The sequence below is a fragment of the Natator depressus genome, chromosome 12, assembly GCF_965152275.1.
Source record: "Natator depressus isolate rNatDep1 chromosome 12, rNatDep2.hap1, whole genome shotgun sequence".
NCBI lineage: Eukaryota > Metazoa > Chordata > Testudines > Cheloniidae > Natator > Natator depressus.
In genome coordinates, this window is record NC_134245.1 from 39930118 (window position 1) to 39948287 (window position 18170).

Consider the following 18170-nt stretch of genomic DNA (forward strand, 5'->3'; position numbering starts at 1 on the left):
AAAGAGCTATGGCTACTAAAATGAAGGCAAAAATGAAGCAGGAAAATGCAAATCATAACCAGAATGACACGGTTGTAAAGCATGGATATAGCTTCATTTTTAAAAAGCCAGTATGTTTTCGAATGTTCACTTTGTAAAATCCTTCAGCAGTTCACTAGGTTACTACCGATACTTTCACGGTGGTTGTCATTCCCAACCTACTCAGCCTATTTAATCCTACAATCCTAGAGGACCAGGGTTGGAAGGGACCTCAGGAGGTCACCTAGTCCCACCCCCTGCTCAAAGCGGGACCAATCCCCAACTATTTGCTACAAACTGGTCCTGTTTTCATATCTAAGAATTGATACAATGATCCAGTGAAATTAAATGGGGGCTAAACTGAATTTGGGGGAACAGCCCGATATTTTCTTCACTCTATTATGGATAGAGGAACTACTTATGAAAACAGCAGCAAGCTTTGGAGAGAAAAACACAGTGAAATTAGAAATATTTAATTTTTTGGAAATCAAAATGTTTCACAAAAATTAGCATTAACAAAAAATGTGCATTTAAAAAGTAAGTGAAATCTAACTTCAAGTCTCGCTAAGTCTGAGCTAGAAACACTAATGGAACAGTATAAATGCCTTTAGGATTAGTAAAAGTTTCCAAACACTGGCCCTGTACCAATGATCAAAGAGATATTTTCAGGCCCTGCATTTCCCAAGCCCAAAGACTAAATATGGAAGGGGACCTTCCATCAAGTTTGATTTCTAGAGTTTAGCAATCTGAATTTTCCTACTATCCCCAATCTAATTGCATTCTGAATATTTCTATAATGTCATTTTCTTCCTATTAAGTTAACCTCAGTTTAATACTCTCTATTTGTGGTTGAATTCCCAAGATTTTGCTATAATCTAAACAGTTCCGAATCTAAACTGCCCCTGATAGTCAGACTACATTAGCTTAATTTTACCATCAAGCAGCAGCTAATTATTTCATAGACAAGTATTAGAGAATGTACAAAGCCATCAGTGTTTGTAAAGCTTTTTGTTTATGTAATTTGTCTATTACATTTTGTTAATGTGCCCAGAGACCTTTAGGCATGTGGTGTTGAGAAACAGTTATGTTTCAGCCAAGGCATGCATAATGCACAGTACCTTATAAACATGTCATTGGAATTCCAATTTGCAATTATGCACAACTTTTTGCTCTAGTTATCAGTGATAAAATCTGACTAATCCTCTTGCTCTTCATCTCCTAAGCTTGCACAGGAGCGTCTTGGGGCTTGGTGTTGCTTGCAAGTACGAAAAATAGTGAAAAAGATTAAGAAGCTATTAAGACTGTTGTGGATTAACTGTCTCCTCCCATGTTCTCATCCAGGCAGAACCATCCATCCATCTCATCCAGGCAATCCCACAAAAAAGTGAAGCCTTCTCTGTTGGAACATGTCCCATATTTCTTCTGGAATATGCCCCAAAACAATTCAAGTCTGAAAGCAAAGTTATACCTCACCTTTATTCAAGTTACAGTGTAAAACCCTTCAAAGCACAAAACACACTGATGCAGTGGTATATTTAAAAATATATATTTATATTAAAACTTTCCTACTTTTAACAATGAGGTTTCTGGGGAGGATAAATTAAGCTACCTCCCATCAAATCCACTGAGGTGTTACAGGGGTTACTACAGCAGAGCCAACATCTTAATACTTAATATTAAAACAAAATTAACATTCATTTGCAACTAATTTTAAAGAGGGTTTTAAAAAATTAACCAAGAAACTGAGGAGAGGAAGATTCAGCCATGCAGTAGAATCTGAAGCATCCCACTGAATGTAGGGATTTCCTCTATGCTGGGTAGCCAAACTTACTGACCCTCCAAGCCACACATGACAATCTTCAGAAGTTCGAGAGCCTACCTGGGCTTGGGGCTTTAGCCCTACTCCTACGGAAGCTCCGAGCCCTCACAGGTAGGCCCTGTGGGGCTGAAACCCCAAGACCCCCTGTCCCTGCCCTGCCACCCTGCTGCAAGGCAGAGGTCACAAGCTTCACCTCCCCCACAACCACCGAAGTCTAGTAGGTGGAGAATTGAGGGGGGGAGGCGGGAAGGGGGTATTCTGGAGAGCTCCGAGAGCTGCACTTTAACTCTAAAAGCCACATGCAGCTCACGAGCCACAGTTTGGCCACCCCAGCTCTATGCTTTGCGCTGGTAGCAGAGTCATTCTGACAGGAAGAGTTCTTTTTAAATTTAGCATAAAGATGCCATTAAAAAACTGAAAAACAAAAACCAGGAAGGCAGAAAAGTTAGCTCCTTTTTATTGCTACAATCGACGAGTCGCAGGTTCCAAACAGTGACACAACCAAGCCCAGGTCGCATACTCAGCAATGGGGGAAGCTCACGCTCAACATTTTTTTAAACTCCTTTTGTTTACAAGGAAGTAATTTCTGCTGTAGTATTTTTGTGATTTTATTTTGTTCCTCAGAAGCCATTTATCTAGCAATAGGCATTTGACTCCGTATATTTGCTTTTCATACAGCATTCAATCTCACAGTAAGTAACATAGGAAGATTTTAGCTATAGAGATTACAAAATCTTATCAACGAATAATAGATCTGACCTTTGGCCCAAGGTTAATTGCTCAAACTAATTGGAGAGAGAGGGAACCAACTGGACTTCTATATTATACCCATCATTTAATGCCAATAAATTTTAAATTGGATAAAACAAACATCTGCATTAAATGCTTTTCAGTAGCCTAAGCATTAGTGAACATTTTCTTTCAGAAGTTTCTTTCCTGTATTATGACAGGTTTCAGAGTAGCAGCCGGGTTAGTCTGTATTCGCAAAAAGAACAGGAGGACTTGTGGCACCTTAGAGACTAACAAATTTATTTGAGCATAAGCTTTCGTGAGCTACAGCTCACTTCATCGGAGCTGTAGCTCACGAAAGCTTGTGCTCAAATAAATTTGTTAGTCTCTAAGGTGCCACAAGTCCTCCTTTTCTTTTTCCTGTATTGTGACTACAATATAAATTTCTATTACAACAACACTTAACTTGAAGTAAGAAAATGCTGAAGGCCTGCCCGTGAAAAACAAATACAGGATACTGGCAAGACTGCAAGAATGAGGTAAAAAAAGACTAGTTAACACAGAAGAATTTTCTTCTGACTACAACATAGACTTGTTTTTTATTTCTTGCAAGACTCCAGTAATAAGGTTAACTCTGCCCGAGAATAGCCAGAACTATTCAATAATTACCTGTGAACCATCTTATTGTTATAGCCAGAACAGCTGAAAATTCAGATAAACACTGGAATCTGAGAAGGCAAACACAGTCACACCTACAACTATGTGCCTACTGACAAACTGATCATCAACTCCAATAACCACATATTTCAAAAGCTTGCCCTCCATGCTAATTCTCACACAAAATTAAACTGACTATAACTCAGACATTACCCACACGAAAGTAGTCTTTCTGGTCATTTGGTTGCAGGCACTCACCAGCACCCTGAATTTTACTAGCTTTCAAGAAAATTAGAGGTAAACTAAATGTTAGATATCCAGGAAATTCAGAAATAAGGTTAAACTTACAAGTTTAAACACCTGAAAGAATGGAAATTCACATATAGCGGCTCCACACAATCTTAACTGTGCCCCAGAGAGGTGTGTTATTTCTAGATCAATTACTTCTCTTAAAAGTCCACAGTTCTGGAAATCTTAAATCTGAAGACTTTCCACATGTACAAGCTGCAAATAATGCAATGAAATGCACACAAAAGAGTACTGGTTCCTTGTCTCCACTGTTTTGTTTATACTTACACACGTCCATTAAGCAGCATACCTCACTCTAGGCTTTCTTAAATACACAACCATGACATAATCCCGTAATGCCCTTTTAACCATTAATCAACATATTAACAGAAATAACCCAATAGCAAAAAGACACTGAAGATCAAGTTCCCAGAGCCTTCCCATTCCCTCACAGCTAGGAAAAACAGCTGCTTTCCCCCGACTCCCATTACAGGAGTGAGGCTCCAGCTCTGGCACCCACCCCTACTGATCACAGCTGGGGTAGTATGGGAGGGGGGCAGAAGCGGTCCGTAAACTGATCCCAGGGCATGTAGGGTTTTAACACCTTAAGATCTACCAAGCATTTGTTAGGTAGCCAGTACAGATAAAAAAACCAGTTGCATAATGTGCTCTCAGCAAGATAATGCAGATCTGATCACAGCTGCTACCAGGTCTTAGAACAGCTAGCAATCCAGCCAGAGAGTGAGATTGAACATTTGCACCACTAATGGACAGTGAAGCAGCACAAAGCAGGCAATATTTTCTTTGCCCTCTGCCGGGATTAACTCCAAGAGAGAGAGTTAGGTATCAGTATGAAGGCACCACATCCCCATCCACCTCCAGAGACCAGACATGGCTAAATCCTCTCCTCCACATTAATCTCTGCTGGGAAAGCAGCATGGACTGAAGTGTCAGCAGATGATATCCTGCTCTAAATCACCTTTCTATCAAGCATACACAGCACCCATCTCCCAGTTCTCAGTGATCAGCTGAATGAAGAGCAGTAGGCTAAAGCTGAACACAGGTAATGCTTCTTGGAGACACGGCTCACAAGATAATATCCCCCGCTATTGAGTTTGCCCTCAGACTGTTAAATAGGATTGCAGCGTGAGTGTCCTGTTGGAATCCTGGATGCCCAAATTAGCCATGACATAAAAAAAACCACAGACCTGTGAATGGCCAGAATACTGCATCCTGTTAGGAACAGACCTATCACAGTGATCCACACATCCCTGACATCCATGTTTAATTGCTTCAAATCCTATCTTGAAAAGAAGCCACAACACTGAAAAGCGCCAGTTGGTACACAAAATACCTCTCTCTCCAGCAACACAAGTTACTCTGACCTTTGCCCTGGTACGTTACACTCTGCACAGTCTGCCCAATGAATACAGAATCCAGGTAACGTCCTCTATTATGACAATCAATGCCTTCTACGGAACTGGCCCTGGTTACCTGAGATCCCCCCAATGACAATTACTTCCCCACTAAAAGCAATAAAATAGTCTGCCTGGATTACAGATTCAATTCCATGGAGATGAAAATGATCATAGACTTCACTTTTCAGAACTAAATGCAACACTCACTTCTGTGATGCAGCTTTCCTACAGAAAGTTCCTCTCTGCCTCACACATGCACACCACCCTTACTTACTCTTACAAACCAAAAACCTGTTCACTAATCAAGCTACAAGTTACGTAAGAAGGAAGATCATATTACGATTTTCCAACAGCACTTTGGAGGTTCTCAGATACTATGGTGAGGGAGCCATGTGAGTACCTAGACAAGAGGTGCTGAGTCCCCCGAGCACCTCATAAGAAGGTCAAGTCCTTAAAAATCAGGAACAAGGAATGACTGCCTTTGGAATGCAATTGTCTAAATGAACCTCCCTCTTAACCATATAGGATAGCAAAGATAACCAAAGTGGACCCAGCCACTCTAAGAGCCAAGCGTTTTAGGTTTTTCCATTCACTGATATGATGAAGCAATTTATTAAAGATGGAAAAAAACAGGCTTGTTGGTGTCTAAGGGCCTGTCTACACTGGCAATTAACAGCGCTGCAACTTTCTCGCTCAAGGGTGTGAAGAAACACCCCGAGCGCAGCAAGTTTCAGTGTTGTAAAGCGCCAGTGTAAACAGTGCCCCAGCGTTGGGAGCTACACCCCTTGTTGAGGTGGGTTTTTAAGAGCGCTGGGAGAGTTCGCGCTGCGCCGCAAGGTACGTTAAATGCGGCCTCAGCAGTGCTTTAGCATTGCCAGGGCAGACTAGCCCTAAGAAGCGTAATGAGAATCACAGGAATTGGAAGGATCCTGAAGAGCCTACAGCTCAGAGACAAAGCAATAAGTCTCTAAAGCTCACTGAGGGGATCAGTCCACTCCCCTGCAGACTTCAGGAGGTTCGAAGGAAGGGTGGGAAACCTCTCCACCCAAACCCTGCAGACTGCCCGAAATTTCACAGAAAGGAAGTCCTGCTTCTGTTGACTTTAGGTGGCATATAGCAGTGTGCACACATGCAGTGGGGCTCCCCTGGGGATAACTGGACGTTGAGTGGGGGAACAAGCAGAGAAGGGGTGAGTTGTGCAAGACACTCATGAAGAAAAGTCTCTCTGGTTCTTCCCACTTCCTAGCCTTATCCTTAGAGAGATGAGCTAAAATTAGCTCATCCATTCCCAAAACCCCAAAGCAACATTAGTAATTAAAAAGTTTACTAGTCAAATATTTTAATCAACTGGCTGTTCTTGTGGTGCTCAGCTAGGGGAGTTAAGTAAATCAGACTACCCCTGGTTCTTTCTATAGAGTTGCAAAAATGTTAAGACTTTTTGAATTCTTGAACAGAATTTTAGGATTCAAGAGCCCTATGTTTAGACGTCTTAAGGCGTTTGACTTGGTACCGCACAACATTTTGATTAAAAAGCTAGAACTATATGAAGTTAACATGGCACACGTTAAATGGATTAAAACTGGTTAACTGAAAGGTCTCAAAAACATTGTAAAACAGGGCATCATTACTGAGCGGGTGTGTTTCCAGAGGGGTCCTGCAGGGATCAGTTTGTAGCCTTATGCTATTTAACATTTTTATCAATTACCTGGAAGAAAACCACCACCACAGAAAAAGCTTGCATATGAATAAAATTAAGGGAATTGTAAATAATGCAGAGAACAGCTCACTGATTTAGAGCAATCTGGATTGTTTGGTAAAGTGGGTGCAAGCAAACAATATGCATTATAATACAGTTTGAAGTAAACATACACATGTAAAAATAAAGAATGTAGGCCATACTTATAAGATGGGGGACTATCTGGGGAAGCAGTGACTCTGAAAAAGACTTGGGGATTGTGATGGATAATAAACTGAACATTAGCTCCCAATGTGATGCTGGGACCAAAAGAACTCATGCAATCCTGGGATACATAAACAGCGGAATCTCCAGTAGGAGTAGAGAGGTTATTTTACCTCTATATTTGGCATTGGCCTGACAGCTGCTGGAGTATTGTGTCTAGTTTGGGTGCCTATAATACAAGAACTATGCTGATAAATTGTAGAGGGGTTCAGAGAATAGACACAAAAATGATTAAAGGATTGAAAACGTGCCTTATAGTAATAGACTCAGAGCGCTCAATCTATTTAGCTTAACAAAGAAAAGGTTAAGGGGTGACTTAATTATAAGTATAATTACCTACATGGGGAACAAATATTTAACAATGGGCTCTTCAGTCTAGCAGAGAAAGATCTAACATGATCCAAGGACTGGAAGTTGAAACTAGGTAAATTCAGACTGGAAATAAGGCATACATTTTTAACAGTCAGAGTAGTAAATTGTACCAATGATAAATTAAGGGTCATGTTGGATTCTCTATGGACAAATCTAAAATGAAGATGGGATGTTTTTCTACACAATAGGCTCTAGAAATTATTCTGGGAAAGTTCTCTGGCCTATGTTATGCAGGAGGTCAGACCATCATCACAATGGTCCCTTCTGGCCTTAGCATTTATGAGCTATAAACAAGGACAGCAGGCCCCAAATACATGTTAATCCATTTGCAAACTTTATGATATGCTTTGTATAATTTATTCATTTCCCCCTGACCAAAAGCCCCCCACCAAAAGAGCTGAATCTTTTATTTAAAATAAAAATAGCATCCACCATTTATAAGTGAATTTACAACAGACGAATATGTGCAGATGGTAGAAGTGAAAATGGTTACAGAGCTAATTTCAGTTTCATTTTGTATTAAAATAGTTGGACACTTGAATTTGTCTTAAGCAGAGGACAGGTAGGGTTCCTGTAAAATTCACACTTTGGGTTTGCCACCACCTCATAGTATTCAAACACTTGAGTGTCAGTGTTAAATTCCAATTATTGGAAAAGAATGTCAATATTTGTGAGAACTCAATAAAATAACAGGTTCCCTATAATGACTCTTCTGCACCTTCCTCAAATCTGAAAAACAAAAAGAGGAACGCCTTCTTCCACACTGTCCTCTATACTTGTAGTGACCTTCCTCTAACTCCAGTGAATCTAGCTCCCCCATCTTTGCCATTCAAATCCCTTCTGACGACCCAGTTCTTCTACTAGGCCCACAAACACTCATTTGCATCAGTAAACTGACCTCTGAAGTCCCTTCTTATTTAAGAGGGAATGAAAGATAGGAGGAGAAAATGAGCTAAAACATCCTAAGCCACCACCTCCTCTAAGTCTTCAGTGTGTCTGGTTTTACCTGTGTGCCTTCCAGTCTGCAAGCTCCTCAGAGCAGGGACAGACTGTGCAACTTGTATGGCATCAAGTGCATCACTTGAACCTAACGATAACATGACATGTATCTTGTGAAAACATGCAGCCTGAGCCACAGTGTGTGTAATTCTCCCATCCCACACCCAGACGTCATCCTACATGGAATCTAGAACGTAAATACCTCCAGGCAGAGACTACAACTTTATTCTCTCAGGCACCACACACTCACTCTTTGAATGCTATACAAATGTTAACAGGTAAATAAAATGATTAATACCAGATACCAACTGCCGACATTTTCAGTGACTAGGTTCTGAGTGTAAAAATCTGTTCCATTTCTGAACACCACAAAGAGCCCGAAAGCACTTTTACTTTCGGAAAAGGTACCACCCAAGAAAAGAGTTGTGTAACAATGAAAGTTGCAACTGGTCAGTACACTCTATTTCAGTTATAAAATCCTTATGTGAGATGAATCATAAGCATGTGTCACTAAGGCCTAAATACAGTACAGGAATTTCCCTGATGAAAAATAGACCACATTTGTTACTGATGATAGGAAGAACGTTCCAGTACACTCTGCCATCTTTTGCCTACTTGCTTGCATCATTGGCTTTGTTCTCAAAAGCAACCATGATTCATGAATCTAGAGGGTGTAAACTGATTAAAACTTACAAATGCCTAACTGCTGTCTTGGAAGGAGATTTTGGCAGTTTAAGTGTTCTAACCCCTTTAGGAAAGTAAAAACAATTCAGACACTGAGTATAAGAAATAAAAGCATTGTTCCTATTATAAACAATTATTGCAATGTTTTCTGACCAGCTCTAGAACAGAAACATGGTAGGAAGATGGCATTTGGCATGGCAACAGTCTTCTCTACCAGGTAGAAATTGAGTTTGACTTATCCAAGTTACAGCCTGAGCAATACCATTTAACCAGAAGTTTCTTGTTAAACCCAGGAACTGCACAGTTAGGGAAGAGCCATGCTGTGCACCTGTGCACGGCAGACATAGCTTTGTGGTGAAAAGTTTAGTGAGAGTGAGCAGGGAGGCTCTGCGGGCTCTAACACTGAGGGCGTGCAATAAAGGAGCTCCCCTTCCGGCAGAGCTCCCAAGGTGCATTCCACAGAGGGCATTCAGGTGGTGTCTGCCAAAGACGCGACATAGAAAAGAAATTTAATTTCAAAAATTCCATTTCATTAAAACGTTATGGATTGTACAAGTAGCAGCTTAAGCACTCAAATCAGGAAATGCCAGAAGTTGAGGCTAGATGTGTAATCTGGAGAAGGGAGCTTTAAACCATTACAAAGACAGATTCCCAACTCTCTCAAAGGATGAACAAACTTGTTTCCAGCCCTGGGAGGGCCTGAGGTATTGACTTTAATTATATTTTTGTATTTAGAAAAAGTTTTGGATCTTTGGAGGTGCTGCATTCTTATTAGTTTTATATTTTCTGTCCTTCTGAACCCTAACGGAGTTGGATTCATGATAAATAAGGCAGCCTGACTTTACAAGTGGAGGAATACAATAAATCTGGATAAAATGGTAGATACAATATTTCTAAAATATTTTAAAATAATGTATCTTACAAAATACACATGGGCATGTTATGGCATAAAGGTTTTAAGGATACTCACTGGGAATGACGTGCATTACAGCCATTTCAAACTCATGCAGATAAACCCTTTATACAGCCCACACCATAATGCAGGGGTGGCCAAACTTACTGATCCTCCAAGCCACACACGATAATTATTAGACGTTCAAGAGCTGATGCACACCTGCCAGGGCTTGGGGCCCCACTCTTGCTGAAGCCCCAAGCCCTAGCAGGCATGCCCTGTGGGGCTGAAACCTCAAGACCCCCCCCGTCCCTGCCGGGCAGAAGCCTCTACCCCACCATGCTGCTGCAAGGCAGAGGTCACAAGCTCCCTCCCAACCCCTGCCGAAGTCCGGTAGGTGGAGAATGGGGGGACATGGGCAGCTCAGAGATCCACACTTTAACTCTAAAGGAGCCACATGCAGCTCACGAGCCACAGGTTGGCTGCCCCTGCCATAATGTATTCACTCTGTATGTAATAAAAATGCTCTGCTAGATCTTATACTTCTCACCTGTTTACGATCTTATGTACAGGCTAAACCACATACTGAGGATACGAGGGTAGTCTACATGGGACTCGAACTACTCCAGAGACAAACGTGAAAATTATGTAATTATTTTAACACATTTTAAAATCTGAATGTTTTTTATGCAAAAAGGATACTACCATTTTAGAACTACGGTGTGAGGAGTATAGCAGGAGCATATTTTAACCAACCCACACGCCCAATAATTCTGCTTCTTTAATGTTATCTTGGACTAGTAATCCCACTTGCATGTGGTTTTCCAGCTCTCTCTCATCTTTAACATCTGCCTCAACATGAAGTAAATACAAATACCCTCCCTCAGAATTGGAAACAATTTGTTCTGTATTTGTCAACTATATGAAAAGAGCCTACACATTCATCTTGCCTACAACTGCCATGTTAAAAAGCAGAAAGTCATTCATTCAACAAGGTTTCTGAAATTGAGTGAGCCATCAGTGTATTAACCGCTTATTTTTGTTGACATTGGTATTTAGGATAACATATCACAGGTCTAGAGAACTGATCTATCTCCCTATTAATATTGATATGAAAATCTTAATGCAAATTGAAGATAGAGAAAATGTGTTAACAGTAAGCAAGGTTATTGATACAATGCAGAAAAACCAGGAGCCCTATGACATCCTATAAGACCAGTCATATTGCATCAGGCCATGATCCAACTTGCCCATTATCCTATCTCTGACAGTGGCCCATACCAGAGTTTCAAGCGGAGCGTACAGAACTGGGCAGTTACCGAGTGACCCACCCCTGCCTTCCACCCCCAGCATCTGATAAAGATTTAATTTTGCCCTGAGTATGGGGTTGCATCCCTAACCATCTTGGCTACTAGCCGTTGATGGACCTTTTCTCCAAGCACTTATCTAGTTCTTTTTTTAACCCAATTATACTTTTGGCCTTCACAACATCTCACAGCAAGGCAACAATTTCCATAAGTTAGTTGTGCACTGTGAGAAAAAGTACTTACTCTTGTTTGTATTAAACCTGATTCCTGTTAATTTCATTGGGTGTCCCCTGGCTTTTGTATTGTGGGAAAGGGAAAACAACATCTCTATCCACTTTTCCCCATGATTTACAATTCCATAGACCTCTATCATAACCCCCCTTAGTCTGCTTTTTTCTAAACTGAACAGCCCTAATCTTTTTAGTCTCTCCTTGTATGGAAGCTGTTCCATACCCCTGATCATCTTTGTTGCCCTTCTCTGAACCTTTTCCAGTTCCACTATGAGATGGGCAACCCAGACTGGACATAGTATTCAAGGTGTGGGCACACAATGGAATTACATCATGGCATGATATTTTCTGTCCAGTTTTCTATCCCTTTTCTAATAGCTCCTAACACACCGTTAGCTTTCAACTGCTGCTGCAGTTTTCAGAAACTATCCACTGTGAGTCCAAGATCTCTTCCTTGGGTGGCAACAGCAAATTTTAGAACCCATCATTGTATGTGTGTCATTGGAATTATTTTTTCCAATATGCATTATTCTGAACTTAATGTTAATTTCATCTACCATTTTATTGCCTACTCACCCAGTTTTGTGAGATCACTAACTCCTTGCAGACTACTTTGGACTTAACTATTTTAAATAATTGTGTCATCTGCAAACTTTGCCACTTCATTGTTCACCTCCTTTTCCAGATCATTAATGGATATGTTGAATGCCATAAGTCCCAGTACAGATTTTTGGGGGACCCCACTGTTCACCTCTCTCCATTGTGAAAACTGACCTTTTATTCCTACTCTTTGTTTCCTATCTTTCAGCGAGTTACTGATCCATGAGAGGACTCTTCCCTCTTATCCCATGGCTGTTTAGTTTCCTTAAGAGCCTTTGGTGAGGGCCCTTTCCTGTCCAATTTTATATAAATCCAGTATATTATTTCAACAAAAAGCAGTAAATATTTAAATGTTAGTGTAATAAATTTAAAATGTTTTAAATAGAAAAAATTAGTGTTAAACGTATCACAAAATCAGGCCCCCATTTAGTTTAAACGATGCTGCCTTTATTGTAGCATTTCTTTGAGAAGACAATTTAATTCTGGAAGCATGTACTGAAATTGCCTTTCACTATGGGAGTCAGCTTTACAATCGTATCCTTCTCAGGAGGTCAGAGTGAAGTGAGACTCAAGCTCTAAAAAGCAATTCTGTTTAGCAGCACTACCTTATTCATCCTTTTAATCTTACACCTACATGTTCATTATGGACTCGATGAAATATTTGTGCCAAAACCATCATCAAAAGCCATTTCAATCTCTCTGCTGCTCTAAGAAAACCTTGACCCCTCTGCTTCTCTAATGAAGATAGTAGGGAAGTGAGAATTATACCAACTGTCAGCTCTTACACTAGAGTTTTCTGCTACAGAAACATTCAAATCACTGAAACCTGGAGCATTAGGCTCAGTGTAATGCAGAATTTTCTTTCTGCAACAAAAACAGAACACAGCTAACTTGTTAAAAACAAATATCTTCGAACAGCTTAGCAACAAAAAATATCTCCACCACACATTACCATGGTATAACTGTCTTGCAAGATTACATACACTTGTATGTATGAAGCTTGATTCTTATATCCTCCTTTTAGTTCCCTCCCCTCTTTCCACTCATATAGACAGGAGTTGGCTTTTTATTATTGTGAGACAGCTACAAGTCTTGTATTTTTTTTCCAAGGTGGTAAGATTCATGGTCATTCTGGTATCCCATGGAAGAAAGTTCCATTATTGTCTGCTGGCTACCTCAGTCCCACACTCCCATTAATCTCACTCTGTTGATCGCCCCACTGTTTCCATAGGACAGAGATGCCATGGTAGAATGTTACTTCAAAGTGAGAAGCAATCAGATGAGTAGGATCACTGGGGTTCAAGACTCTGAATTTAATTCAGTGGGGAACCTATGTAGTGTTCATTTTAGTCACCCATGCTGGTTAGCAGGGATACTGCTGTAAACCGTACAAGCCAGATTTTTTTTTTTTTTTTTTTTTTTTTTTTTTTGAGTGCCTACATGTTTATTCCCAGGTACAGAACCTTGTGCAAACTGATTATCAAAATCATGGACTGCAGAAGCCAAGCACTTACGGGATGGGGTGCAATATTCTTGCAGTATGTGGAAGGTAGCACAGCAGCTGTTCCTACTTGATTATCCATTACTAATGAGTCCAAGACCACCTCTAGACTGTGTATCACTGACAGCGGAGGGAGCAATGTCCTCCACTGAGGGTGAGTAAATGATACTGCTAGTTGAACAGCTGGCTGAAGCCTGACGTTCATCAGTCACTGATCTCGTTCAGACCGTGGGCTAATTTGGAGACGGTGTACATGTGCATAAAGGTGCGCGGCAGATATTCATGTGCTGAACTGCAACGATCACGTAGCCCTGACTTCATCACCAGTCTTAAGCCCACTTGTCTACCTCTGCGGAGACTTTTTAAAAACCTGAGATCTCAGCATCACCCAATCTCTTTTTTTTTTTGGGTAACCTGCCAGGTTTTTTATTGGGCAGCAACCACTCCTGTGTGTACATCTGGACAGCACAGTGCACACTGTGGGTACTACCACAAACAATTGCCACTTTCCAATGTGATAAACAGTGAAATACTTTTAGCCCTAGAAGTTAGAGCTATTGGAGTTTCAAATATTTGTTTCCTATATTTAATGTTGCAATTTTGTCATTTCCTCAGTAATATTCTCTCTCCATCCGAGTCATCTATAGTTGGACTCAATTATATAGCCAAAGAATACAAAAAAAACAGACCAAACAAAGTTTTACTTTCATTATCTCAAATTTAATGGAAAATTCCATATTTTGGGTTGAGAAGGAAACGTTTTTGACCGGGTTTTAAAGGGCAGTGTTTGTACTAAAGCAGTTCAGAAGTTTGGAATGACAGTAGCAGTCTTGGGGGAGAGATTTGTGGCCGGACTGCAGGCAAGGTAGATAAAGGTGCAGGATAGATGCAATTTGCCATGAACCTTTGCGATGTCACACAGATAGTACCACATCTGGCAAGAACACACGCTGTATACAGATACACAAGCCTAGACGATCACTAACATTTTCTTGTAGGTTAAAGTTATTGAAATGCATGAGGAAAAAATTAAGTCCTATTTTAAAAAATCAGGTTCAAAATACAAATATTGCAACTGGATACTGCTCGGTCCAAAATCTAAAGGAATGAAACAAATGATCCTTCATATCAAATTATTAAGCATATCTGGTTTGTTACTATACACGGTGTTTCACAGTGGATTTTGATGTGGTGCAATGCCACAAAAAACTCAGGTGAATACCAGTTAGAGAAATATTTACTTTGCATATCGCAAGAGGTTTCCTACTCTATCACATTTTAATTACTGTAATAAACTGTGGCAGGGGAGAGCTGCTGATGCTTGGCCTGTGTTCTGTTTCACTCTGAACAATTTTTATTATTATTAATACTCACCAAGGGAAAGTGAAATAGCTTGTTTCAGTATGAATATCTTGGAATATTAATATGGACAGTCTAAGTACAACATGATTTATTTTCAAAACTTAGAATGGAAGAAAAACTCCACAAACTTGTGAAACAGACCATCTCATTCAGTGGATGCCCATTTCTACACTAAATTAGCCTTTTTTTAAATAAAAGCCATTAGTATCACGACAACTAGATTACAACATAATTTAAATTCAGCATAAACCAACTTTTAATCAAGCAGCTAAACTCCCAAGCACCAACACACTCTCTATGTTATTTATTAGATTCCTTCACCATAGTATCTGAGGACATATAGACAGGGAATTTAAATCCTGGACTGATACCGCACAACCTGCACAGTTAAAAATGGCAGCTTTGCACCATGGAAAAGTGGAGAATCCCAGCTTTCAATTAGGATTCTATTCTCTGAAACTGCCAAATCTGGAGAAAGATCAGTTATACTGTTTGTATTATTTTGCTTTTCACAGGACAGCAGCACAAACCATTCTCCCATAATCTCAAATTAACCTAATCTAAATTCCCTTTTCTGCATTCCACTCTAAGTAATCCTACTACATTTATATATATAGAAAAAAAATTGTGAATTCGTACCTCTAAGGATGTTATGAAAATGTAAGTCACAAACACAGTTTGCATGAAAAGCAGTAATTTTCCAAAGCCTTCATTTATTAGCATTATGCAAACCTAGAAAATATAGACGTCTACTCTCCATTGACTTCAATCACCTTAGATATAACCAGCAGAAGGAACATTAGACAAGTTAAAATTTTAACTCAAAGTCTCTTATTTAAGAGCTTTTGGGGAATCCGAGGTAGAAAAAAGGCTCATGACATCCTGTGCAAGGATATTAAAAGTACCTTACGGACTCAGCAGCCAGGCACACTAACAAGCTATGAACTTTGCTGAAATTAGACAAAAACTGACGCCAAACAGTTCACTAGAATAAAATTAACAGTCCTGCTTTCATTAAGGGTCAGGAAAACATTGCTACATTTGAACAGATTTTTTTTTAAGATGGAAGGTGTTTTTTTTTTGTTTTGTTTTTTTTTTTTACTATCCATGGACATTTGCTAGGATAAAATTTAATTCAGTGGGTCTCAGCTATTCCATCAGTTTAAAATGTTCATATTCAGCGTGAAAATATCAGAAAGGTGAAGTAGAAAAACACCATCTTCATCATACTAGTATTCGGCTTTGTTTGGGGGGAGGGTTTTGCACAGAAATAACACAAAACAAAAGAAAGTGCTTCAGAAAAAAGTAACTCAAATATTACCGATTCCATAGCTGAAAGCTGTTGCTAGTGGAGCATGTATTAAATCCAATAGAGGTGTGTCCCAAAGCAGCTGTGTATTCTGAAAGAGAAGACTAAAATTAGTTCATGTAAATATTAAAACACATAGTTAACTTTTAACTTCACTTAAAAGCATACCAGGCATTCAAAGGAAATGTACTAAATAAATACACCCGATAAAAACAAGACATTATCTTTGTGTCTACTCCTATGACTTTCTGGTCTAACAGCCCTTTATCAAGACTGGAACAAGAAATGGTTTCATGGCAGGCTTGGCAGTACATCAGCAACTAATTTTTAAAAGACAGCTGAAAGCACGTTCAAGTCTCTCAACAAATTGTTCTTGGTTTTACAATCACACCTTCCTATTTTTTAAAACATTCTCTTTCCTGTTGCTGTGAGACCCTGAAGTAAATACCAAGGAAACTGACTCCACAAGGGGAAACATTAAATTGCATGCATGCTGTCAAATCCAGTAACCTGAAAAATACATTCTCTCTGACCTCTTTCAGATATAGTAATCTTAGGCGCTACCTGCGACAGTAGGGAAATTCAGACAGACGTGATTGTTTTTAAAGTTGGTGTCCTTTTAACTTGCCATTCTCAGAGTAGCAAGCTGCTGATTAGAAAGACCTGGCCTTTTATTCATTATTCTTGCTGCACTCACTTCTTTTTAAGGATCTTTTTCAAGTGAAATTCTGAAATTGAAGCTTTGGGTGCTGGGCAGCGATTGCCAACAGTTTCCTGGACATCTGAGTACAAGGGGGAAGTACAATGATGGATCGGATGACAAAGTTAGTGAGAAAAATGTTAGCACAAACTTTCCATTCTAAGTAAAAAAAAAAAAAAAATCAAAGAAGTGTTCAGTTACTAGTTTTTCACAATTCTTTCCTAACGGGAGGAAACTGATACATAATATCCATAATAAATTATCCAAATAGAGCATTTTACTGGATATTATGCTGGCATATTCTTATTCATAACTGTAGAGAAACCTGCCACTTCTATGGGAAAGAAAAAAGATTGTTAGCTCTATAAGGGAAAATGCATACATAGCAATCATATGTATAGCTAAATAAACTAATCCCCCACAAACTATAATCCTAGCTGAGAGATGTTTCTACTACAGACTACCAGAAACATTTGGTTCAATGCAAAGACGTTAAAAAGAACTAAGCAGAAGCCATTGTGCAGGTTTCCTCAAGCAACTGACTTCATACCTTTGACATGTACATTTGACCTTCTGGAACAGTTCTCAGGTCACTCAGAAGACTATCTGCCCTGAAATCAGCTTTAAAAACTTCTTCAGATCAAAAAGAAAAGGAGTACTTGTGGCACCTTAGACACTAACCAATTTATTTCTCTAAACAATTTATGTCTCTAAGGTGCCATAAGTACTCCTTTTTGCGAATACAGACTAACATGGCTGCTACTCAGAAACAATTCTTCAGATCAGGTGCTTGAAGACTTGGTGTCATTACACATCTTGAATATGCCGTTTTCAGAAAAAAAATTGGAATGTATAAGAGAATCTGAACCAAACAAACACATTCTAATGATCTAGATAACAGGGGAAGAACAGGGACATCATAAACAGATTGTTCTATATGAGGAGAATCTCAGATGTTTTCAATAGTCAGAGAGGAAGAAACTATGCAACTCTTATTACAAGGGCTCTCCTTTTACTAACCAGCCAAAGCAGTCACCTTAGAACAGTGCTTTTCAACCTGTGGTCCTTGGAGCCCTGGGGGTCTGCAGACTACGTCTAAGACTTCCAAAGCAGTCCACACCTCCATTCCAAATTTTTTTTTTTTTAAAGAGTTTAGCAAATGAGAAAAGGTTGAAAACAACTGCCTTAGAAGATATTTACTGGAATCCGTTGAAGAAAACCTCCCATGAGACTGCACACAGTAACCGAAAAGCTTCATTTCTAAGGCTCATCTCCCACTGCTTCTTCTAGTGAGGCTGTTCTGAAACGCACCAACAGCAAGGAAG

At 39.6% G+C, this 18170-nt stretch overlaps 1 protein-coding gene across 3 annotated transcripts in view; it reads right to left on the reverse strand.

The window, feature by feature from the left end:
- ANKRD11 (ankyrin repeat domain containing 11) overlaps positions 1-18170 on the reverse strand; it is a 222367-nt gene that overhangs the window by 169570 nt on the left and 34627 nt on the right. For all 3 annotated transcript variants that reach the window (XM_074968918.1, XM_074968917.1, XM_074968919.1), the window contains exon 2: positions 16158-16236. The gene's annotated coding sequence lies outside the window, so the exon portion shown is untranslated. The remainder of the gene's footprint in view (positions 1-16157; positions 16237-18170) is intronic.